The following is a 25972-nucleotide window of genomic DNA, read 5'->3' as shown; positions in this document are numbered from 1 at the left end:
AGCAATTCACGACTCCCTCATCTCGAGGGAATATCCGAGTCTTGCTGACTGGTCTCACTCTCACTTCATCTCCTATTGATGCAACCGGACTCCCCACACGGGATTTATGAGAGCAGCAAAACTACAAGTCCCATTGTCTAAAAAGATGACTAGTTATTATAGCTAACCGGTGACGAGGCCCCTTTGGCAGTGTTGTGCAGTGAATGACATGCGAAACTACATTATTACCTTCTCGGAATGCGGAAAATCTTCTGCTTGAACCCCCCACTTTCAAGAAGGAAAGATCGATGGCCCAATCCTTTTCAGGCAACGCAGTGAGAATCTGGAACTCTCTCCCGCCTCAGCTCCGGACTACCTCCTCCTCTCAGGCCTTCAAACGGGACCTTAAAGTTCTCCTCCTCCAAAGACACCTCCAAGTCTAACTCACACCCTTGCCTTCGTTTGAAGGAAGTACTCCCATTACTGGAAAGTCCTTTGGCCAGGAGTATGGTCTTCCTCCCCAGTGTGTTCTGGTAGTTTAAATATTTAGTAATATCCCAATACCTGTGTATGGTACCCTTTTGGAACTTGCACACGTCACTTTTGTTTTATAGCACACTGTTCGCTACCTCACACATTTTGTTTGTTTTAGATACTTGCACAAGTGCCTCCATTGCATACGTAAAGTTTGTTCTTGTGATGGAGTGTTTGCCTTTATTGCAGTACTATTCTTCGACTTGTTTTTTTGTACATCTTGTAACCTGCACCCATTCACTTTTTTGTCATGTAATGCACCGATTGCTACCTCATGTATTTTGGTTGCTCACTAGTGTCACTTTTGATCAATGTAACTTATTGTTTGTATTTGTATTTCGTTCCTGTATATAATTATTGGTCCTTATGTGAAGCGCTCTGACACCTTCGGGTAAAGTCCGCGCTATATAAAAATGCATAAATAAATAAATAAATAAATAAATAAATTATTGAGATACGGATAACAACATAAAACCTATGGGCTCCTTTTAATAGATTGCAATACTACGCTTCATTTCGGACAGAGATGCAGACTTCATGTATATCTTCCGGAAATGGATGCCATTTTGCATTATGATTACGATATCATCGCTATGCGAATTATATATGAACCCAATGAGTTCCATTTAAATTATTTTTTATAAAATTGTATTTGATGTTGAAATTATAATAATCTGTCTTCCTTGCGCCTACGAGGGACATCCATTGTTGATGAGATTTAAACATAAATGTGCTTGGTTTTTCTGAAATAAATTGATAGCAGAAGAGCATCTGTGGTTCCCATTTGCTGTGCATAATACACCCTCCCCCACCACCTCCCACTTACCCTCCCCTCTTCCAGGGCTGTCTTTCAAACAAAGAATACCCACCCATCCCCCTCCCCTCAGCCATTAAAAGCAAAATGAATGGAGCGAAATCCGACCTCAAATTCGTCTAAAGAGGAAGAAAATGGCTGCCCCTAGATGAGACTAAACGAAATATATTTTGCGTGGATCGCGGAAAACGGCTTCCCGGAGGTCTTCACTGGAGTGCTGTTATGTGTACAAAATCCAGCTATTAAACCGCGCGCATTTCTCATCCATTTGATCCAGAAAGGAGGAAAGAAGATGTCCAAAGCAAGCTCGAAACAGGTACGCGATTAATTGTTCAAGGGGTGTAATAAATAGAATATAGAATATTATGTGGGATGCCTTGTAGTGTCGTGGGACAGGAAAACAACGTTCCACAACATTATATGCCTCTGGGTGATTTATAGGGTTCGGGACTTCGGGCCTTCATTGCTTGCATAGCCATTTATTTATACGTGAGGTCTGCCTGCCCCCAAAAGGCCGGTAGGACAAGGATGGGGTCAGTCACATTCAGCCTGCCACATAAATATCAAGTAAATGCATATACGTCACCTGGTCCGCCCACTCAAATAGCCTGGTACGGCTGGGGCAGACCGAGTCAGCTGCTTGTCATGCGTAATCTCTTTAACTGGCTGATACACTGTGAGGAAGTCAATCACGCGTGGCAAGGTACAAGCAGTAGTCAGCCACGTCATGCGACCCAAACAAAACCCAGTAGTAAAGTTAGTGACGTGCGGGCGGGTCGCAGAAAGTTCAGCAGGAACTTACGTGTCATGCTGGCCTTGGCACATGTCACATGTCAGGCGACCGGTGAAACACTGGCAGGACTCGTGCAGTGTGCCTGTCAGACCAGACCACCTCTTTAAATGCCGATTAAGTCAAGCCAGAGATTTAGCTATTGTCGCCAGTGAAAAGTAAGACGACTGGGGCAAGCAGTCAGAAGAACAAGTCAGAGAACCAGTCTGGCGGTGCTGGGACAGAGCCGGCTACACACATTTCTGTGCATGATATCATGATATGGAATTGCTGTACCCCTCAACCTTGCCGTTTTCAGTTGCCTCTGGGCTTAACCCTTTCAAGGGTCTGCTGAGCTTTTATGTTCAGTCAGTGGCTGTGAAATGTAGGATAACGTACTTTATTTACCACTTCTCTTCTCTCTTCAAATGGGTTATTTTAATTAGCTTCTGAAAATAAACGTTTCTGCTATGCGCAACGGGAAACCCTCAACATTGCACTGCGTGTCATTCACAGGTACACCATTCTACTTTCCAATGGTATTGTTTTTTAAAAACACTCAGGAGGGTGAACGCTCCAGTTCGTTCCGCTATGCAATTATCCAGTAATGGGGTATAACGATTTCCGCGCAATTGTGGGAACACTTCCAGTTCACCCTGAGGACATTCGCCACACAGTTAAGGCTATAGGCATCGACTTACACTTATTTTACAGCCAGACGTAGAGATATAACATTGTGTATCCAAGATCACACAGAGTCCTTGGAGTTCCTGGACTGCCCACCGGAGTCGCAACCCAGCAATTAATTAACTCCTGTTTAGGGGGTGATTGCATGTTGTAAGATGAACACCTACGGCCGCTGTTCAAGGCAGTGCACATCACAGTGGTGTTGCAGTGCTTCGACTACGTCACACCCATAAAACAGCTAGCCCGCGAGGGCTGTGGAAGTTTAATGCCGACACAATGTTTCTTTTTCATTGTCTATTCAGACATGTCCTGCTGCTGCTGCTCACGTTGTTCGGGTAAAACGTCTTTTTAGGTTGATGCTTATGCGTTCCGGTTTGTAAACACTTCTTGGGGAAATTTTGAAAGTTTCCCTTGGAATGCATTCCACTCATTGGCCATGTGTTTTGTAACTCACATTTGTTTGCTTTCTATTTGCTGGCTTTATTTGTTTTATGATGTCCCATGTATTTGTTACTTATGTGGAATATTTCCCATTTACTGTCTTCTTCCACGAGTGTTTGCCTTCTGTGAATGGGCCTTTAGATTTTGTTCCTATCTTGTCATATTTGCTGTGCATTCAGGGCCGGCTTTAGCACTGGTGGCGCCCTGTGCGACAATGTTTGTTGGCGCCCCCCAGTGACTACCTCTGCCATGAATTCCCTCACTAGCACCCTTTAACAGTGCCCCTCAAGTCTCGAAAACCACTGTCTCACAGCTTCATTTAGTTTTATAGCACCACTCATACCAGTGTAAGGCGTCAGAGCACTTTACATCACACATAGTGCCAATATCGGCCCAGCCCCAGCCCTTCCATCATACAGCACAACACTCCACTAATAACCGACACAACACAAGTTTGATGGCGAAAAGTTGTTGCAGTTTTATTAGCATATACATTATGCGCATGTTGGGTTATCTTACGGGTCGATCCAGAGCAGGCGCCTCTCGCGACCTGCCCACCTGATGAGCCATAACCCCCCCAGGGTGTTAACCGCGGGGGCGTTGTCAGTTGGGGGGGGGGGTCTAACCCCTCCCCTCGGCGGACCTCGATTCCGCCCCTTTGCCACGCCCCCCCCCCTCGGGGGGCGGAGTGTTGTGGCAACCCCCGGTTGCTCAGGTCTACAACCGCCCGAAGGACTAACGGGGCGCCGTCGCTCCTCCAGGGTCCAACCCAGCGTGGACCTCCCTCGGGATAATTCTGCTCTCGCACCCACCGGTGCTCCTGTAGAGGGTACCCCTCTGTACCCTTCTGCATTGGATCGCCCTGTAACTCCGCCTGCAACACAAAGACAGTAATATTAATAGCAAACCCCCCCCCCACTTACTGCCCGAAAGCAGGGTAAGCGGAAGGGAGGGAAAAGGCAACGGGCAGTACCCGCTCATGGTCCAGGCCTCGGAGGGCGAGGGTCAGCGCAAGCAGCGGCCAACGCACAAATAGGGCGATTGACCCTCGCCCCCATGGCTATATAGACACCCCTCCCCTCTAAACACAGGAAGTGACATCACGGGGGGACCAAGATCCCCCCAACCACTAGACCGCTCAGGGTCTGTGCCATCCCATGGCACTAAGGGTGGCCGCCCTCGTAGGTGGCCACCTTTGGTGTCCCGGGGCAGCCAATCATAGTGCCAATATCGGCCCAGCCCTTCCATCATACAACACAACACTCCACCAATAACCAACACAACACAAGTTTGATGGCGAAAAGTTGTTGCAGTTTTATTAGCATATACATTATGCGCATGTTGGGTTATCTTACGGGTCGATCCAGAGCAGGCGCCTCTCGCGACCTGCCCACCTGATGAGCCATAACCCCCCCAGGGTGTTAACCGCGGGGGCATTGTCAGTTTGGGGGGGAAGGTCTAACCCCTCCCCTTGGCGGACCTCGATTCCGCCCCTTGCCCATGCCCACCCCCTCGGGTGGGGCGGAGCGTTGTGGCAACCCCCGGTTGCTCAGGTCTACAACCGCCCGAAGGACTAACGGGGCGCCGTCGCTCCTGCAGGGTCCAACCCAGCGTGGAACTCCCTGGGGATATTTCTGCTCTCGCACCCACCGGTGCTCCTGTAGAGGGTATCCCTCTGTACCCTTCTGCATTGGATCGCCCTGTAACTCCGCCATGGCTCTGGGTGTGGCCGCCGCCGCCCCAGAGGCCCCCACCTACTAGCTTCCTATTAGTACAACCTGCTGCTCCTAGTGCTTTCCGCTATATCACCCCAAGCTCGTCATATCCACTTCGGGTAAATGCACCCTGACTACATCAAAGCACACAGTGCATTTGGCAAGTAGCGACCCAAGCCTGATGAAAAAAGTTCTCCTATGTTTCAGGCTACTCCCAAGTAGTCGGGTGACATTATCCACCTCTCGTTGGCGCCAAGGACCTATTGCATCACACTTGCAATCCCCGGCCTCCTCAGCACAGGCAAGGACAAGTCTGCTCTCTTCCTCAGCACCGCCAAGCTGGCACGCAACCAAACTTCCTTCTCACTTCTGCCGCCCTCTGGACAGGGAACTGTGACAGTGATGTCCATGAACTCCCAAATAACTGTGAACTGTGCAAATAACTGCCAACTGTGCATACAGGTGTCCATCAAGTGTGCCATCCCCAAGACTGTTCCTATTCTGTACCGCTGGCTGACCAGCAACCAACAAGCCCCTATCAGGTAACAACACCACTGCCACTAGCATGGTGTCCCCTGTCTAGCAAGTGGCCTTCCCCGCTTACTTATACTTCCTGGGGACATATTCACCATCAAGGTCACGCCAGGTGGCTCACTCCCCTGACGCCGACCCTATTGTAGGCTAACCAACTCCTCTCATGTTTAGCCTCACTGGAAAGACACTTCACTTCCAAACCCATGGGAACCTAAATGTAAGACCATCACCTCTCAACCATGCCTGCCAACTGCGTTCTGGTGTTGGCTCAAAACACTGTGTAGAGGATCTCCTCATGTTTGACACTTGTACAAGACTTCCCCCTGTGCTTGGCCGTCAATGGACCCTTATGGAGCTTGTAACAAGCCGCCTATACAACTGTATATATAAGTTGTGCAACTAAGAGAATTAATCCTTCCTCGCTCTTACTTCCTGGCATGTGCACCTTTCCAAAGGAATCCTTACTTTAGTACCCGAAAACAACTAAGTAGATACTATCTAGGTGAAAGCTTACCCTAACACCTAGCCACGGGCCCTCCACTGCGTGACAACCCCTGTTGTTGATTTTTAGCTGTTAAAATTGCCTGGCCCCTAACGAACCCTGCACGTAAAAGCAGCCAAACCAAACGCTTACATGGCCAACTAAGTGCCAACATGTGACCCATGAATTACAAGTTAGAGGCATACTGTAACAGCCCGATCCAAAGTGGTTGCCGAGCTGAGAGGTCTTAGTGGGATCAGACTGTAGAAGGTATGTGAGTGGCTCATGCAGGCCCAAATTTTTGTGCAAACTGATAATGCATCCCCATGGTGCCAAAGGGCTAGAGTAAAGTAAACTGGTAATGCTGTGGTCCAACTGGTGATTGTCTCAGCGCGGGCCAAGATGCAGCGGTTAATGTGAGGCCTATGCCGGCCCACTAATCTGCAGGGCTATCCAGCTCGTTCAGGTAAAGTGCTGAATATTGCCTGGTATATAGCCGCTGTGGCAACTGCATCCCTGTAATTTACATAAGGAACACTTCACTACAACAGTCGAATTGCTTAGTTGCCCAAGATGAGGAAGCCACAGTTAAAGCTTTCTTGCATAGCCAACCACGAACTAGCCACCCCTTCGGAGGTGCACGCGTGAAACTGCTATGTGTGACATTTCATATTACAGTGCATGATGAGTGACATTGAAGGACTAAGAAAAACACTTTCTTGCTATCACACAACATTGAAGCTGAGGGAGACCCAATGGCAGCATTGCGCCCCTCAGACCCGCAAGCATCCTAAGCAGACCAAGGATCAGGCTGCTTTTGTCAGACACTCCATAGGTTGGAGTGTGCATGTGTGAGGCAGTAACCTATGCACGAAAATTTGGGCGTAAAAGTGCCTGGTCTTGAATGAGACTGCGTAGCTCAAATGGAACAGAGTATCACAAAATTACACAGTCAGTCAGAACTGCCTGGCCCCGTGAGACCGGAGATTTTAAGAGAAGTCCTCCATATACCCACAATGCGGACCCGCCCAGTCGTCTACCGTTCTACCCATGAGGTTATTTGTCCATTCACCTAGGAGCTGTAGCCCGACAGGCAAATAAGCCTTTGTCGCTGTTTGGTCAATGCCTAATGTTGTTAAACCATCACTGTGGGTATCGGGGAATAAAACAAAATTCCACCATCCTGAACTGACCAGCCTGCGCCAAGGAAGTGGTCCCAACAAGGGTTTATCGATGTGCTACAGGTATCAGAGCCCCCTCCCGTCCCCCAGTGGATGGGGCCCCGTAGGTTCAAACTACTAATAAATGATAAGAGAACAAACAGCACAACAAACCATTAATGCCAAAGAGATGCATTATATGCCCAAATCAACCCGTTGTTGAGCTGAAAACACATTTCCCATTTGCTTTCGCATTAAATGCAAGCGAACACCCCACTCACTGTACCGTAAAACACATTGCCCAGACCCAAGTGAGAGAGGACATCCAATTCTGCACAGGGCTGCCTAATAAGTCCCTGCTCCCAGTTTACTATCCATGTATTACTCCCATGAGTGAAACCAGCACGTGACCCACACCCCGTATAGTAATGACAACTGGGGAGAGCATGGGAATCCCAGACCCCAACACACTGTCCCCAGTGTGCTATGACCCTTATACCTGTTGATAATTCAGGTGGCAGCCAAGTCGGTGGGGCGGCTCTCGTGCGCGGTTCCTGCATAGAGACAGAAAACATTGATTAAATTGTCCCCCCCGATCCACGCTTTGCCTTCTCTGCACTGAAACATGGCCCTCAATGCCCCACACGCTACCTAGGCCATTTGTGATTACGAGCACTAATTGGTCAGCATTACCTGCACCCTTCCACAATAAGTTGTCCTGTCTTAATAATGAATAAAGTCCATTCATAAACGAAACACTCCTCTCTTTGGCTCTGCAGGTGTCTACCCAAGTATCCTGATGCCAAGAGAGGCTTGCCCATGCTTGCAGTATTATCCCTCTAACTGAGTGGATCCTCTGTTGTCGCATGCGCCCATTACCAACTTCTGGAAACAGACAACTTGCTAACAGTCTGTTTTGATCCGAAGTTTGCACGAGTTGCCCCAATGCTTAAATAACGTTGAATATTACGTCAGCCTGACTGCCTAGAATGTACCTCACTTGTACTATATAAGCTAATGTAATAGACACCCAAGATCCATTCTCCTCTTGTAATGCCAAGTGCAGACTTCTTCTACTATCAGCTCTCGTAGAAGCTTTCTTCTTCCCCAAGAGTTCGGCTCCAAGGTGTTAGCCCAATTCCTCCTGGTAGACCCGCAATGTTCTTGTTAAACTTTTAATTCCTTGCTAGCATGGTTCCCCTCGCACCAGCATAATATGTCAGGAATGATGGATGAAGACACTAATTCCGAAACACCAGGAATATGCTCATTTTGATCATTGATGCTAATAGATATCAGTTATTAACGATGTAATTTGTAGGATATGCTATGTACACCCCACCTAGACAGTTTTGTGTGGACCTACACGCCATGATGGACAATGACGTTAAGTAAATTGCAACAATACACGCCCCACCATCAATTTACTACTTTGTACACGTGCCAAACCACAACACAGGTCGCTTAGATGGCTGCCATGCAGTGATCCACGACGTCCTCCTCTGACGAATACCTGCATGGAAATAGATAACAGACATCCAAGCCCGCTGGCCGTGCTCGAGAAACCCCATGGTGTTGAGTTACCTTCGGCGTGTACTCGTATAAATGACCCAACCCGCCCCCATATGCAAAGGATCCTAAGGCATGCCTGATGCCTATTCATTTAATAACACCAACTGAAACCCGGTGAAGCATTCCACGTTCTCCTTAACAGCAATACTAATCTCGATGAGCAAATGACCACTGGAATCATGTTAACATTGGGTACAGCGGCAATGTGTTGCCCAGTTTAAGGAGCTCTCCCTAGTAGCAATAAACGCTATGTAATGAAATAACACTACAATTAGACGCTCCTGCCATCTTACATGCGTAGTGTCAGACGCATGTAGAAAAGAGTACTATTGCCCTCTCATGTCATCAATAAAGAATGCTTTTTAATCTTGTACATTGTCAGTCCCCAAGTGGTTACTCTGTATCGTACAGCCATATATCATGCGGATGAGGAGTGGGAGGTCTCATGTCAACCTGAACAATTGGTTGATACCTGCAGCTAAAAGGTAACATTGCCAACGTACCATCCGCTATATTAAGAGCTCCCTGGGTATGTGTTTACCATGGTATGGGTAAAAACCCACAAAGAAAAACTGGGGAAGCAAAGGGAGATTCAAGTTGCTGAGTGAAGTAGGCCGCACTGGCCACTGTAGAAATAGCCTGCATACATAAATATATGTTTACGCCAACTCCCCACTTTTTTGAAAATGATCAACCTAAAATTACGTATGAGAGAACTGTCATAGAAATAAATAAACAAAATTAGCAGGTCCTAGAGATGAGGCAACACAGGGAGCAGGCACACAAATTCAAGCGCAGCAAGCACAACTGTACAAGCAAAGTAAGAATAACATGACAAATTCCCAGTAGCAAACGCACTTCCCAGCAAACAATCAAGCAGCAATTGTGTCCAATATAGCCGGCCCACTGAAACATTGGGACAAACCAAATTACCCATGCGATTTCCGCCCCGATGTGGGATCCTACATATTCCTCTCGCTGAAATCCTGCAGTGATAAAATGCAAGTGATCAATCCCTTCAGATCACACCCATGACACAGACTCCCCAGGTCTGCCGCCAATTAATGCCAGCATCCCCCTCAACTCAACCCTGTCCAGTTAATTATGGCCCAAGATCAATTACTTAAATCTTGCACAAAATTGGTTGTCAATTGCAATCCAGGTAAAGTTAAAATTTAATAACACGCTAGCTTGTTTGAATTAATACATCGCAATTCTTGAGCCACATCGTGTGTGTGCTATATATCATGCGACGACATCCTCTGTTGCAGCTGCCCTGAAGTAAGACAAAACAAACAAATGAAATTCCCCAAGGCCCCCCCTTACTCCTAACACCAGAATATTCTTGACCCCACGTATGCATCGTCAATGCCTCCAACCCATAATTTGAGCCTATCCTAGCGCGTGCCGCTCTTCTCATCCAGCTGTCCTGCAGGAAGACAAAACAGAACGTCAAACCCCCCCCCCACCCGCATCATCGATGCACTGATGCATCTCAAGTCCCATGCATGTATAAACTCGCTGTACCCCTCTAAAAACTACAATTGAATTAACGTGAGCTTACTTCCTCTGGGAGATGTCCCCGTAACAAGAAAGCCAAGGAATAAATCCCCTCCCCGCCGCAGCGCAAACCGCAGCGAGCTTGGGGGGGTGGAGGGGCAGGGGATGTGACCGACGGAGGTAGTGGGCCAATTATCAACCTACTGCGCATGCGCGGGCCCGCGATGCAATGAATACGGTAGCTTCCCAATAGAAGATAGCCGCCGAAGAACAGGCACCAATCAATGGAGTGCTCTCAATGTTGTTAAAGTAAAGGTTAAGAAATTGCTGAGGGAAAACGAAGAGCAGCATGTTTTATGATTTTTTGGAACCCTGGATTGGCTTAAACGGAACATGTGAGCACCTATGCCAGCAACCCGAATCAGGCAGGCGCGTCCCGATTTTTGGAGCATGTGTGCCATATCCATGGTCACGGTGTGGTTATGAGAGACATTAAACTGCAAAATGTATGTATGACACTTCTTTGAGTGGCACTTTTTCGCGAGTAAAATGAAGCAAGATATCAAATGAAAGCGATAAAATATAAATTACACACTTTGACGGCAGCCATGAAACTCCTCCCCCGCACCCAAGCCACGAGGACCGACACTCCCGAGCCCGAAACCCGCATCGCCCACAAGAGATTCACCAGAAAGGGAGCCTAGACAAGGACAACTGCCACCCCCTGTCCCACGTGGGCCCCAAACCCCGAGGACAAGCGCAGCATGCGTGCAGCCTCACCGGAGGGTGCGCTGCACAGGGCACAGTGCAAGCCGCTCCACAAGGAAGCAAAGCCCCACTCCCCCAACGGGCTCCAGGACAGAATGCTCACTCCACCGGCCAAGGGCGCGCTGCTCCGGGAAAACGCGCAGGCCCGCCCCCCCCCCCCCCCCCCCCTTCCCGGGACACCCGCCAGCCACACAGCAAGCAACCGGAGCCAGGTGAGTCCCCCTCCAAGGCTTTGCAAAACACTCGCACCAAACACCCCCCCTCCCCAAAACAGCACCCGACCCCAGGAACACGCACTCGCCGATCACGGGACCAAAGCCCCCCCCCCCCCGCCTCGTTCCAAACCCAGCCGGCAGCGCCAAGAGTCGACCAGAACACCCCAACCCCCTGCCCCCAAGAAGAGCCCGCCCTGCCCCAGGCCAAAGGGCAGCACAAAAGAGAAATCGCCCCGCGCCCCAGAAAGAATCACCCCCCGCCCGTCCGATCGCACCCCCTGCCCACCTCTCTCCCCCACTCCCGAAACCAAAAGGCCCACCTGTCTCATCCACAAAAAGGCAACGGGCAGTACCCGCTCATGGTCCTGGCCTGGGAGGGCGAGGGTCAACGCAACAGCGGCCAATGCACAAAGAGGGCGCTTGACCCTCGCCCCCTGGGCTATATAGACACCCCTCCCCTCCAGACACGGGAAGTGACATCGCGGGGGGACCAAGATCCCCCCAACCACTAGACCGCTCAGGGTCTGTGCCATCTTATGGCACTAAGGGTGGCCGCCCTCGTAGGTGGCCACCTTTGGTGTCCCGGGGCAGCCAATCACACATTGCACAGAGACAATCATATGTGCGTAAATCAGTGTATTGTATAGGAAGTGTTACATCAGAGAGGCCTACTAGTTGTAGTCTAGGAGTAACATGTCATTGATACTGTTGACATTGATATAGTTTAAGGGTACATATTCTGGAAAAGCACACATTCTGAATTTAAAACGTAACACCATTGTTAGGGGTTCTCTTTAATAATAAGAATAGTTTTCTACCCAACGAGCCCTTTGGGGAAGATTAGTATAGTGAAAGACTGGACAAAAAATCATATAGCTTTAACTGTATACCTTGCAGTTGCATGTAGCTCTTTGATGACAGTTAATAGCTCAATGTTCTATATTAGGATTTTGACTTATAAACTACAAGTAAAAAAAGAGCTCTTTTATAGAAGCAGAAACCCACTGTCCTATTTACATTATATGCACTTTGTGATCTGCAAGGTACACGTTCTTAGCAGCAGGCACATTAACCCTCTGAGCTACCGTTCCATGAGTCAAAACTTCCACTAGACAAACCTTCTGTCTCTATCCAGGAAGACGATTAATCACCAGAGGTATCTTGGACTTTTAATTGATGCCTGAAAATTGTTGGAGGCCAGGAATGCGGCAGCAGGTGCTTTTAAGATGTTAATATCCTTTAAAAAATGACACCCCCACCCAATGTCTGCTCCCGGTGCCATGGCACCGATTGCACCTTCCTAGAGTGTGCATTCAAAGGAAGAGGCCAAATGTCAGGCTCTGTCTTCAGAGGGAGTTTGATTTATATTTTTCTTTCTCTAACTTCAAAGTGAGAGGACAGTCTGATGGTGTGTGAAAGGCAAGGCCTTTTCTAGCACAGCACAAAATTGAAATGTCTGTAAATGAACTGTGAAAATATTAAGAATTAGAAAAGCACAAATTATGCAATTTTTTGTAATTCTGAAGTGTGGTAAAACATTTTAATAGGATCAAAACAAATCAATAAACTAGGTAATGCCATTTCCACACTTTTTTGTTTGTATGCTGTATAGCTATGTTAGTAAAACTGTATGTCTGTGCAAATGTAATGGCCATTTCAAATGAAAATGTGTTGTCTGTAATGGCATACCATACATACTCTACCAGGAAACATCCTTTACCACGCAGATTTTACTCCGCAAGGCTTTAACAACGTGTCCATTACAACGCAAGTCGTAACCACGACTTGCGCTGGAGGGCGCTAGAGGATTAAGAATAGTATATTTACTATTCGAACACCTTCCCTAGTGTCCACGGGGACTGGTGTTAGAATAGTAAATTATACTATTCTCAATCCGCGCCCCCAACGCAAGTCGTGGTAACTACTTGCGTTGTACGGGACGCGTTGTTAAAGCACGCGTTGTGACGGTACGTGTCGTACCGTCATACATCCTACTCTACCTCTTGAAGTCGACATTCCTATCCCTCTGGTCTGGTCAGACCATCACATGCTCAGATTCAGATGAGCCAGGCTTAGAGGCCCACCTGCTAATAAAGGCAATTTATCCCGTACGGTAAGAGCCGATCATAAAGTCCAATCTGAAGCCCTCTGCAGTAGGCTGGAAGAGGGAAAGACCTCTCTCTCCAGCAAGGTCGATGAGGATGTTAGTCTTATTGATAGTTGGATAAAGTCTTCCATTCGAGCCTTAGCTCCAGAAAGACTGAAACAGCGGCATCGGATTGAGCCATTTTACCCATGGTATAATCACTCTCTCAAAATAACCAAACTAGAATGCAAACGTAAAGAGAGCATGGAGGGTGACCTACTGCCCTACAGGAAAAGCAGAGTATAAAGCACCTCTAGGAAAATATCATATTGAAATTAAATGAGCAAAAATTTTCTATTTTGAAGCTAAAATCTTTACTGCTGGAAATTATTCCAAGGACATTTTTAAAATTGTTAAATTTTCCACTTCTCCTGAAGCATGTACAAATCATAAACTACCTTCTCAGGAATGGTGTGAAGAACTCGCCCTTTTCTTCAATGAGAAAATAGCTACTATCCAGGGTAGCATCCTCCCACCTGGAGATGAAAGCGACTCCTTGGGTTATGGCACGGATAAGGTAGCCCCCAGGGAGAATGTGGAAGTGTACAGTCCAGAGCTGGCTCAGTTAGTCTCCTCTATTAAAGATGAAGTCATTTCTCTTGAGTCGTTTTCTACGATCCCCATGGAAGACTCCCTTTTAGCATTGAGGAGCCTCACATCTGGCTCTCCCTCGGATCCAGGTCCCACCTTTATCCTACGCTGTGGGAGGAGGCTTCTAACCCACTGGTGAATCAGCTGTTAAAACCTCCCTCTCTTCAGCTAATATGCCCCAAAAAAAAATGGAAGCAGGTGAATATTGCTCCTCTTCTTAATAAAACCGAGGCCGACCACACGGACAGGGCTGGACTGGGAACCACAACCGGCCCTGGCAAAGTGCTTGGCCGGTTGGAGGTGCCGCCGAGCTCTTTGCCGGGGCCGGTTTTCGGACGATTTTGGTACAGGGCCGATTTTGCAGCTATGCTGCAAAAACGGCCCTGTAACAAAAATGGCCTCCAGGGGCCCAAAACCGGCCCCCACCCGTGCGGCGCACCGGGGGATTGCCCGGGGCCCGCTATGGCCAGTCCGGCCCTGCACACGGATCTGACTAATTGCAGACGATCTCTCTCCTTCCAGCTTTCTCGAAAATGTTGTAAAACATGTAAATCAACAGCTATCCTCTCACTTAGAAATCAATAACTTGCTACATGCTAGTCAATCAGGGTTTCTCCCCAACTGCAGCACTAAGACAGCATTATTGGAGGTAGTCTATTTCATCAGACTTAGCCTGGATGTAGGTGATAGGGCGCTGCTGGTTTAGTTAGATCTATTGGTTGCATTTAATACGATCTCTAACCATGTCCTACTGGCCCGTCTAAGCTTGGTAGGAATTAGAGGACAGGCCCAGAACTGGCTTGCATCCTTTCTGGAGGAAAGAGGACAAGAGGTGTGGTGTGCCCCTTTCTCTGCCAACTCTTGTATAGTGAGGGTAGGAGGGCCCAAGGACTAGGCATTGAGACCCACACTATCTAATGTATATCTTACTCCCTTGGCAGAATTACTGGGGCCAAAATTGTGTCATATGCTGATGGCACCCAACTGCTATTCTCTTGGAAAAATAAGGAGGCATTCCCAGGTGATAACATCCATAATTGCCTGAGTGCAGGGTTTAGGTGGCTCTCTTTAAATCAACTCAAATGCAGTGCTGGGAAGAACTAGCTCCTCTTCTTCAGTCAGGAAGCAGAGGTATCTTGGCAGTCTCTCTGGCCATCTGATGCCCCCCGCCGCTTACCCAAAACGAATCCGTGAAAAACTTGGGCATTAAATTTGAAGGACAACTACTGTTTCGCTCACAAGTCAACTCTGTGTTAGGTACTTGTTTTGCCCGGTTACGTACATTGCGAAAGTTTCTGTTTCTTTTGTCCTTTACGGCTAGACAACAAGTGATCCAATCCCTGATCACATCACAGTTGGACTATGGGAATGGACTCTACATGGGCCTACCCAACTACCTGATGGATAGGCTGCAGCTGGTCCAGAATGCAGCAGCACAAACAATATTCAGGTTATCCCCTAATTCCCATGCAACACGACTTCTTCATGGTCATCACTAGCTCCTGGTGAAGAAAAGGTGCATCTTTAATGTCTTGCTTTTTACCCAGAAAGCTTTATACGGATCAGGCCTGGGCTATCTATGAGCTATAATTAAGTTCTATACCCCCCAGAGAAACCTTTGAACTGCAAACCTTTGCTTTGCTAAGCGTCCGTGGGTTAGGAAGGCAAGGTCCGGGGCAGATCTCTCTCTCTCTCTCTCTCCTAGGCTATTCTCTGTGGAATAAACTTCCGCTGTCAATTAGATGCATCAAGGCTATCCCGGGTTTCAAAAATCAGCTCAAGACTTGTCTCTTTTCGAGTCCCTAAGTCCATCCCTCTTATTCCCAGGACACTCCTTGGAGAAACCATTGCACTCTAGAAATAATCTACAAAAGCATACTCCACTCTACGTCACTCAACTCCACTCTGACACTCAACAACACTCTACATCACCCCACTCTATGGCACTATATGCCACTCTACTTCCTTCTACTCCACTCTGTGCTCTACACCACATTACTCCACTCTCCTCCACTACAATCTATGCCACTCCACATTACAACACACTACTCTGACACTCCACTCTACGCCACTCTACTCCCCTCAATGCCACTTCACTCTACAACACTCTACTCCACTTTATGCCACTTCACGCCACCCTACTTCATTCTACGGCTTTCCAACTACTCTACGACACTCTATGCCACTCACTCCACTCCAAGACTCTTGATGCTTTGCCACTCCACTCTACATCACTCTGTATCACTTAACTGTAGGCCACTTCACTACACTTTATGCCTCTCCACTCTACGACTCTACTCTACTCAATGAAACTCCACTCTGACAGTTCAGTCTATGACACTCCACTCTACACCCCTCTACTCTATGACACTCCACACCACTCTACCACACTGTATGCCACTTAACGCCACCCTACAATAATTTATCCACTCTACTCCCCTAAACTCTATGCCTCTCCACTCTATCCTTCTCCACTCTGTGTGCCTCCAATCTACTACCCTCAACTCAACCACACTTTACTCAACTCCACTCTGCCTCACTCTACGACTTTTTACTCCACTCCAAGACAATTTACTCCACCCAACATCATAACTCTATGGCCATCCAGTTTATCATCCTCTGCTCTACGACACTCCACTCTACAACACTCCACCCTACGACCCTTCACAATATTCTACCACACTCTACGCCCCTCCCCTCTACATCCCTTCACTCTACCCCAATCCATTCTACTACAGTCTATGGTCTTCCACTATATGATAGTTTACACCACTCTTCTCTATGCCCTTCCACTCTATGACACTTTCTTCTATGCCACTCTACTCTCCTACACTATATGCCACTCTACTATACACCACTCTACTATACACCACTCTACAAAGCTTTACTGTGCTACACAACACTCCACTCTAAGGCACTCCTATGACACTCCACGCCTCTACACTCTACCCCCTTCCACTCTATGCACTGGCACTCTACGCCACCCCTCCATTCTACACGCCCCCCCAATTTACACCCCTCCATTCTACACCCTCCTACTTTACAATCCTCTACAACACTCTATGCCACAATACTCAATGCCACTCAACAACGCTTCACATCACTCCACTCTACTCTACTCTGCAAGATTGTACTCCACTCTGCGCTATGCCACTCCACGCCACCCAACTTTTCTCCACTCCACGACTCTCCACTCAATCCCACTCTATGACACTATACTCTACAACATTCCACTCCACTCTACGCCACTCTACTCTACACCACTCCAGTTTACAATACTCCACTCCATTCTGTGCCACTCCAGTCTATAACACTCTGATTCACTCTGTGCCACAAGGCTCTACTCCCCTCTAGTCTACTTCCCTCCAGTCTATGCCCCTCCACTCTATGCCCCTCCACTCTATGCCCCTCCACTCTATGCCCCTCCACTCTATGCCCCTCCACTCTATGCCCTTCCACCCTGCACCACTTTGCCACCCTTCTCTACGCCACTCTGCACCACTCTACAACACTCTACGCCACTCCACTCGACTCCAATCCACTCCATGAGACTCCATGACCTTACACTCTACAACCCTGCACTTTATAACCCTCCACCATACTCTACCACACTCCACTCTATGACACTCCATGTCACTCTACACAACTCTACTCTACTCTACAACACTCTACTCCACTCTACAACACTCTACTCCACTCTACAACACTCTATACCACTCCACTCGGACACTACTCACTCTAGGCTTTCCACTCTACAACACTCTAGTCCACTCTATACCCCACCACTCTACACCCATTCACTCTATGACATTCTACTGCACTCTATGCAACTCCCTGTTCACCACTTTATGACACTCCACTCTGACACACGACTCCACTCTACTGCACTGCTCCACTCTATGCCACTCCACTCTCTGTCATTCTATGCCACCCCACTCACCAACACATCACTCTATAACATTCGACTCCACTCTGTGCCCCACCACTCTACTCCACTCTACTCAAATCTGCTCCACTCTACACCACTCTGCTATACTCTGCACTGCTCTACTCTACTCCACAATACTGTACTATACTCTATGACTCTCTACTCTATTCTGCAACACTCAGTTCTACTCCACTCTACTCTCAACCCTCTACTCCATGACACTCCACTCTACGACACTTCACAACTCTTTACATCATTCCACTCTACAAAACTCTACTCTCTGACACTCTAGTTCCCTCCACACCACCATAATCTATGCAACTAACTTTAAGCTATGCTGTACAACTGCAACACTGGTGTGCAACATGGCTAAGAGACATTGGTAACACCAACAGCTCTTGCATGGGCAAGACCGATTGACTTTGCAAATGTTTGTTAGTATGTTTGTTTGTTTTTTCTAAGGAGTGTTAATGACCATTAGCAGTGAGTTGCTTGTATTTTCATTTGGAAAGTTGTCTCTTCACTCCAACAGTCTGGGCTGTTTGACCCTTAATCACCTACAAGAAACAAAGGCTGAAATTCAGGAAATACATTGCATTTTGTATTTCAGTTATCTACCAAGTGGCACTGTGGAATATATTCAATAAACAACAACAATGGCCAGACAGGTTTGATTTCATACGTTACCACACCTAATATACAAATTACTAGATTGGACGACTATTTGATTTAGTCATTTGTACTTTATAAAAACTTTTTTGAATTATTTCATATGTCAAAGAAAAAACACGCAATTACTAGCACATACAAACATTCAAAAATTGTTCAAAGAAGTGTGATACATAATATACAAAATACATGCGACAGATTACTATACATATCAAATAGACAACTATACACTGCCTCAAATTACTTCATTGTGAGGCGTCAGTCCTTCATATTATATATATACAGACAGGCGGACATTGAAATTGATGCAAAAAGCCTGCTTGTCTAAAAGAGCCAGAGACTGTTCTAATCAAAGGGGTCTGTTTCTAGGGGAAATGGACTTGATGAATTTTTGTTGTTGCCCTAGATGCGTCCCTTCTTTTTGTCCTGGGCTCAGAGTCAACGCGTTTCGAACCTCTGTATTATTTAAGGGTTCTCCTCAGGACACGGACTGGGGGTGGCTGTCACTTTTGAAAACTTCACCAGCCACCGAGATCGAGAAATTTGTCAAAACAACTGTGAGAATTCTTAATGTGTTGGCAACATAGGAGGGAGGAAGGGACGGCGTACTTTACTTCGGCACTCTGTTTTTTTTTAACACTGTGTTGGGGACTGGTTCCCCGGAGATGCTTGTCTTGGATGCATGTCGCTGCAACTGCGTGAGGAAACTGATAGCGGCGGATAGGAGAGAACAGTCCCTCTTTCAACCAAGATTAAAGTATTGCAGCTCGCTTGAAAAAAACAGGGAGACATAGCACGCACATTAAGAATTCCGACAGTTGTTTTGACAAATTTCTCGATCCCGGTGGCTGGTGAAGTGTCCTGAGGAGAACCCTTAAATAATACAGAGGTTCGAAACGCGTTGACTCTGAGCCCGAGACAAAAAGAAGGGGCGCATCTAGGGCAACAACAAAAATTCATCAAGTCCATTTCCCCTAGAAACAGACCCCTTTGATTAGAACAGTCTCTGGCTCTTTTAGACAAGCAGACTTTTTGCATCAAATTCAATGTCCGCCTGTCTGTATATATATAATATGAAGGACTGGCGCCTCACAATGAAGTAATTTGAGGCAGTGTATAGTTGTCTATTTGATATGTATAGTAATCTGTCACATGTATTTTGTATATTATGTATCACACTTCTTTGAACAATTTTTGAATGTTTGTATGTGCTAGTAATTGTGTGTTTTTTCTTTGACATATGAAATAATTCTAAAAAAGTTTTTATAAAGTACAAATGACTAAATCAAATAGTCGTCCAATCTAGTAATTTGCATACTAGGTGTGGTAACGTATGAAATCAAACCTGTCTGGCCATTGCTGTTGTTTATTGAATTTGAGTGGTTCAGGCCAGTCAGTGACAGGATCCAAGCCTTTTCCCTTTCCCCACTGTGGAAAATATGACATGGCTGAAATCCTTAGTATTTCAGCATGTTGTCACTATGGACTCCAAAACCTAGCCAGCAAAGTGCTGTAGGCTGAAATGCTAGAACCAGCCAACGATGAGATATTTGACATGGAGTGACTTCTCAGCTATGTTTTTAAACTGTACAAAGTTGTGTAATCCATCAAAAAAATTACTGGTTTTCACTGATCAAACCAAAAACAAACTCTGCGAGGATTCACACTTTCATTTACATCATGCATTAAAACTAGCAATAGCAATGTAAATTGGTGTGTCTTTTGTATAGTGGAACATTTTATACTGATCTTCATTTTACAATTAAGGCTTAGCATGGACAGCATACGCACAACCTTCCTAACACAAAGAATAATCGAAGACCAGGTGGCAGTAGCAGAAGGAGCATAGCACGATTCTCATACAGGACAGGAACAACACTGGTAGCTAGCACACTAAAGAGGGAGTGAGATGACTGAAAGGACTGTTGCTGGCTCCCCGTAAAGAGTCATAAACTTGCAAGAAGTACAGAACTCGTGGCGAAAATATCCAAATCTCTTATGGAATTATCATCCATTCATATATCCAAGCAGGATGATGAACCCTCTCCTGCGTAGTGTGATAGGCTTGATCTGTAGGTTCCACATCTTGCATTGAGAAGCATCTGAGAGTACTACTATTCATGTAGAATCTCTCATTTTTAGGTTTCCTAGTTTTGGTGAAGTTATGTCATTATTTGTGTTCACCCTTTGTTAAACTGTCAGAGCTTTACTAAAATTGAGTGTGGGTGAGCTCAAAATGTTTTTATCGTGTCCCACTCCCATACGATTAAAAATAGAATGATGGAGGAGTGGAACCACCTCTCTTTTCCACTGAGATGTTTTGATGCGTGAATATTTCCCCTGTGAGGTGAGGCGCCTTCCTCAGGACTATGAATCTCTGTATCTCACATCAAATATTGTGAAACAGTCCTTGGTTCATTGGGCATGTTGTGTACATGCATTCAATATATCCTTTGTTTTCTCATAATATGGCACTATAGCACTAGAAACTACCTTTTTATAGAACAGGTACATCTTGGGCAGAAATAGTGGAAGCTTCTCTCCTTCAGAGGGCAAATGTAGGTAGGGCAACAGCAGCTGAACCTTTCCCAATCATAGAACATATAAGCATGGAGTAGCAGGAGGGTAATCCCTGCTTCATTACAGAACAGGTACAACATTGCAGTAACAAAGTAAGTATCCCTCTTTCACAGAAGGCAGCAACTGCAATCTTCCATTCACTGCAGATGCAGCATGTTAGAGTAGTACAAGCTTCCATCGCTCACAGCACATGTTGTATTAAGACATGAGTGGCAGGTAAGTTACAGCCACATCTCTGGAACTTGTTCTCAATTCATTAGAGGAATGTATAGGTGGAAGAGTGAATGTAAATGCAAGTTCTAACACCATACTCATTTGATAGTCCACATAGTCCTATTACTGTCATTCGAAGACTTGCTATTTGTATATTTCAATGGTTTCCATGTATTAAGTTTATACTCAATAGGTCATTGTCCTTCATCCGTCCAGCTACAGCTTAAGTAATATAGGCACACAGGTGCCAACCCCTTTAACAAAGGTTTTGAATGCATCCACACCTGGTGCTGTGCAATCCTAGCATCCTAGCATTAGTGTTGCATCTGTTCAAACTGGTGATGGCCGCCCCTGATGAACATATTGTTTTCCATTCCCCTTCTCAATATTCAGTTCCTCCATCCAGGCATGAGGAACACATCTTCAGATCAATGGACTGGTTTCCAGTCCGTTAGGATACCCTTTAGCTAAATAGTGGTTTGTGGGGCTATTGCATATGAGACGGCTGGTAAGTTTTCAATGTGTGTGTTTCTGCAATGTTCTTTCACAACAGTTAACATGTTCATTGATTTGTTCTTAGATAACAAAGAACATGTTAACTGTTGCTGTAAGAGCCCGGCCAGCATCCTCTTGCTTCACGAGTAGGCCCTGATCTGTACCAGCACGGTAGCGCAAGGATCCGCACAGAGAAGGCTCTCATTTCAGGTCTCTAACCCGAACTGCTCGGGCCCATTTATTAGGTTCACTGATGTCAATCGGATCCAACCCTGGTCCATGTAAAACAGAGAGGAGGCTGGCCATGAGCCCTACTCTAGGGCTACAGCTCTAGTGTATGTGTGCGTGTAAAGGTTGCAATCCTGCCTTAATGCCTTAACACTCAGGATATGCACAGTGAACCTGGACAGACAAACACATACAAATATCTGTCAGGTGTCGGATCTCACCACATAGCCCTGGTACCTTTCTCAAAGGTGCCAGATAGGTGGGGAGGTGGAACCTCGAGTGGGAACCCCTTACCCTGGAAGTTTTGGGAGTGGGCACCAACTGGTGGACTGTCCGAAGCCTCTCGTGTACCTGGGTCCAATAGTCTCTCAACTTGAGATTGTTCAGATCATACAAACTCCGCACTTCCCCTGGGAGCAACTCTCCCAGGGCCTCTGATATACCAGAGCTCTTCATCTTGATCCTCAGGGCCAAAGATTTGGACCTGTCAATTGTTTGAAGAATGACAAGATACATTTTTCCTCTTCTACACTTTTCTGAGCGGTAATCATGGTGCCCTTTATCTGTATCGTGGTAGGAGTGTGAAATGTAGCTGGAACATGCTCCCAGGATGTGTGTTGCTTATAAATACTGGATCATCCACCTGTCTGGTGTGACTTTGTGCTCATGACTTGCATAGTCATTAGTCTGGTGTTAATGCTGGGTTACATGGTCATTATCTATAACTTCTGGTGTTCAGTTGGGATGGTGTAGTATAGTCTCTCTGACAGTTCTGACTCTGCAGGTCAGGCTCTGGGTTGTCTTATTGTAGAGTGAGGAGTTTGGCAGTACTCTGCATGAATGAGTGAATAACCCACTCAGTGTTCTCATGGCTAGGTCCGGCAATGCAGATCGCGTTGGTGATGGTGCGCATAAATCCCATTATTGGCCTGTGGGGAAATATCCAGGTGTACTTGACTCCTATGGACTCTAGGTACTCAGGTATTTCTTGTCCTTGGAAGGGTGGCCCATTGTCTGTTAAGATTTCTTTGAGGAGGTGATGCACGGCCATTATTTCCTGCTTTTTTGGTATCACCTCTTCAGCTGAAGTAATGTTGACAATGTCAGTCTCCTGGTACTTTGAGAAGTCATCCACAGGATGGGATTTCTGTTGAGAAGACTCCCGAAGTCCACGCTCGCTCTCACAATCAGTTGGCTGGTATGGGTTCGGCAATGACGGATGACGAAAGATCAGGATTTTCCGTTGCCTGACATAGATGCCATTCCTTTACCACTTTCTCTACAATCTTGGTCATCTGGAAGAACCAGAGTTTCCATCAGAGTAAGCTGTTGGTTTTTATGATCATTGATGCCCAACATGGGCTAATTTTATGGTTCCCTTGGCGAGGTCCTGGAGTATCACTAGTCTGTGTCCCCTCAAGAAGCACTTATCTTCAGAGATTGCCAGATATTGTTGTACGTGATGGATGGACTCTAACACCTGTTTGGCTTCTGCAGTTGGTCAGGTCAGGAGTCTCTTTATGGATGTCCAGGTTCTGGTGGAGACAGCTTCCATTGCCATTAATAATCCTTCATTGTGCTCAGTAGCTTGAACTATTTCCTCCTGCGGTATAAGCAGACGTTGAGAACTCTTTAATTCAAGCCTAATGTATTCTTCGCTGTACTTGGGTGTGTTTTCGTTTTCATGGGTGTCTAGTCTTGGATGTTAAGAGAGGTAATTGTCATACATATAATGGAGCTATAGGGGTAGTGAACAGGTCATCCCCCACTCTCAATCTTATACACAACAAACGACCTGTTCACACAGTGAAACTCATCATCAGATCCGCACCTCAATTTCTCAAATGTACGGGTGACAGTGGTTTAACAATACACCGTCTATATTTACCAGATCTGGGTCACCACTTTAAAAACAATGTATTCTATAGATTGTTGCGTTGTTTCCAAATAGTGTATTCCCCATATTCTCCCTCCCCAAGTGCAAGGAAAGGTGACAGGGAGATGCACAAAATGTGTGAAACGGTTGGTGGTGCCTCCCGGAAGTTACATCATGGGGGTAAGTAGGAAGGTACTCGCCTACTACCTCAGGTTCTCAGCATCAGCATCCCCAACCTAAACATAAATGTGTGTAGTGTAAAGAAGAAGAAAAACAAAGTGAATTCTGGTGCTAGGATATAGAAAACTGCAAGTACAACAGCGGAAAATTCAATGTACCACACGATTCAACTGGAAACACGAGAGTACCCTAAAAAGGTGATCAAACAAGCGAGAAAATGAGCGCTTAACACTCCACGCCTGGCCTTGCTTGAGAGGACATCTAAAACTCAAAGGCATTGTATTCCAGTGGTCACTACCTTTGGACCCTAGTCGACCAAAATCAGGCAGATCATTAGGAGACATTGGCATCTGTTGAGCACTAAGAACATGAAAATGCCACAACTTCACTTTGTCTTCAAGCGATCTGCCAACCCACGAGAAAGCCTTGTCCACTCGCGGCCGAAACTAGAAGCACGAGAGACCAATGTGCCACAGGGCCATTTCCCATGTGGGAATTGCTCGGTATGTGAGCTTACAACATCAGCAAAAAGTGTCACCCTTGCAGGGAACAAGACGTGGTTTCTGAACAAGTTCAGTAACTGTAACACCACCAACTTTATTTACAGACTTACGTGTCCGTGTCACCTGCACTAGTAACTAGATGCTGGATATAGAAAAAGTTGGTGGTATCCCAACTGCAGCCCTATTTTTTGGAAACCCACTGGGGCCGCTGGTTTCACATACAGGGACATTGATGGATGGGGTGAGGTGCCTCTGATGTTTCGCGGCCAAGTTTGGGAGGCCCAAATCCACGCACAATCTCACCGCCCCAGATTGTTTTGGCCTTTTAGTGACAACTATGGACAACACCCAGCAGGTTGATCCTCCAACAGTTTTGATAATGTTTTCCATTTCCAGCTTGCAAAGCTCCTCTTTCATCTTCACTCGAAGGTGGAATGCTATCTTGCAGTGTCTGATGGTCACTAGTTGTACATATTTGTCAATGTATAGCCATACATAGTCTTTTCCTCCTGGCTTTTAATGCCTTTAAAAAAACATAATGGAATTTTTCTAGAAGACCACCAAGTTTGTTGGCATTCCCACGTTATGCTAGCCGGAAGAGTCTTAGACGTTCAGCAGTCAGGCAGTACAACAGCATGCTGGTCCCTCCTGTGATAACATACATCATCTCCATGGAGTTGCAGTCCCTTGTGAGATATTGGCTAAGAAAAACATGCCAGTGATGGAGGTTTAGGATGCCCACAGGCAAATACTCACACCTTAATGGGCTTTGTAGAAGGTTGATCCAGCAGTCGCTCACATAGTTCCCTGGCCATCACATTAATGCAGGCTTCAGTATCAATGATAGCTGTGATGGACCTATCCCCTGCTAGTATCTGACATGTTGGGGTGAACATGGGGCCACTCTCATTAGCTCCACTGCATGTGGTACGTGCACCATCTCCCAATGGCTGTTGTCCATTTTTTTAGCATCATCTTTGGTGCTTGTCTCAACTTCCTGGGTGACAGCATTCACCATATTCATGTGAGTGGTTTCTATGGCTGGCTTTATCAAAATATTTTGACAAAATGGTTAAGCTTGCCCCACACTAACTTTAACATAGTGGCCCTCCTGCTACTGCTATACCAAATTCAGAATGCTCCATATCCCCCAAACCATTTTTGCTCACCTCCATGCAAAACAGCAAGGTATATTCCGGAATAGTCGGCCTCCGAGGATCGCATTGACCAAATGTTTTAAAGCTACGTTCAATAGCGGCATGGCAACGCCGGCCATCACGCAGAACATTAGGTCACACTCCAGAGCTTCGCACCTTGTGGCTTGAATGAGTGGCGGTTTGGTGGGTGTGAGCACCCAGCTTATGAGACTGAGAGATGGACGATGCAAAGGAACA

At 46.4% G+C, this 25972-nt stretch overlaps 1 pseudogene across 1 annotated transcript in view; it reads left to right on the top strand.

The window, feature by feature from the left end:
* The first annotated feature begins 1402 nt into the window (after positions 1 to 1402).
* LOC147685048 (uncharacterized) overlaps positions 1403 to 25972 on the top strand; it is a 127103-nt pseudogene continuing 102533 nt past the window's right edge. The window contains exon 1 of the transcript XR_015300751.1: positions 1403 to 1643. The product of XR_015300751.1 is annotated as an uncharacterized LOC147685048 (transcript). The remainder of the gene's footprint in view (positions 1644 to 25972) is intronic.

The sequence above is a fragment of the Lissotriton vulgaris genome, chromosome 10 (genome assembly GCF_964263255.1).
Source record: "Lissotriton vulgaris chromosome 10, aLisVul1.2, whole genome shotgun sequence".
NCBI lineage: Eukaryota > Metazoa > Chordata > Amphibia > Caudata > Salamandridae > Lissotriton > Lissotriton vulgaris.
Note: the sequence above shows the minus strand (reverse complement) of the source record. Positions and strands in the feature narration are given on the sequence as shown.